This window comes from Schistocerca serialis, chromosome 4, assembly GCF_023864345.2.
Source record: "Schistocerca serialis cubense isolate TAMUIC-IGC-003099 chromosome 4, iqSchSeri2.2, whole genome shotgun sequence".
Classification (NCBI taxonomy): domain Eukaryota; kingdom Metazoa; phylum Arthropoda; class Insecta; order Orthoptera; family Acrididae; genus Schistocerca; species Schistocerca serialis.
The window spans coordinates 248,409,299-248,410,048 of NC_064641.1; positions in this window are offsets into that span (position 1 = coordinate 248,409,299).

Below are 750 nucleotides of genomic sequence, written 5' to 3' on the forward strand. Positions count from 1 at the left end.
TGGTATTATCGGAACACTCTTGAGTCTGTGGATGTCAGGATATTCAATTACTTAACGCTTTTCGAAATGGAATGTCCGATGCTTCTAGTTCCAACTGACTCTCTGCGTTCAGAGTCTGTTTATTCCCGTCGTGCTGCCATAATAATGTCGGAAACTTTTTCACATGAATCACCTTAGTACAAACGACAGCCCTCCCACTGTACTGCCCTTTTATACCTTGTGTACACAATGCTACCGCAATCTGTGAGTGCCTATCGCAATACCATGACTTTTGTCAGAGTGTATTTACAGCAGCAGAACACGCCTTCATTGTGATAAAAAGAGAATACAGAAATCTCTCTTGTACGCCCTCAGTGTGGAGATAAGACACAATAAAAAATGACACTCACACACACCGCATTGCCACAATCTGTTATATCAGACCTTGTTATAAACACTTTGTATTCTAAACTCATACAACAGCACTGACTGTCTTCACTGTACTTGGCCCCTGCCTTATAGTGATCTTAATCTGACACCTTGTCAGCTACTCACCAAATAGTTCAGGTCACTAAAGCACACACCTAGTGCTTCGTATATGATAGATATAACAACAACAGTTTCACTATCTGGTTATGGTAATTGTCTTCTTTGCCCACTGGCTAAAGACACACCACCCACCAGGTATGTGGTGTCCATGACAGCTTGGCCATGCCCCGGATTGACTGTTGACTGCACAAGCTGCCCAGCAGCTCAGTACACAACATTCCA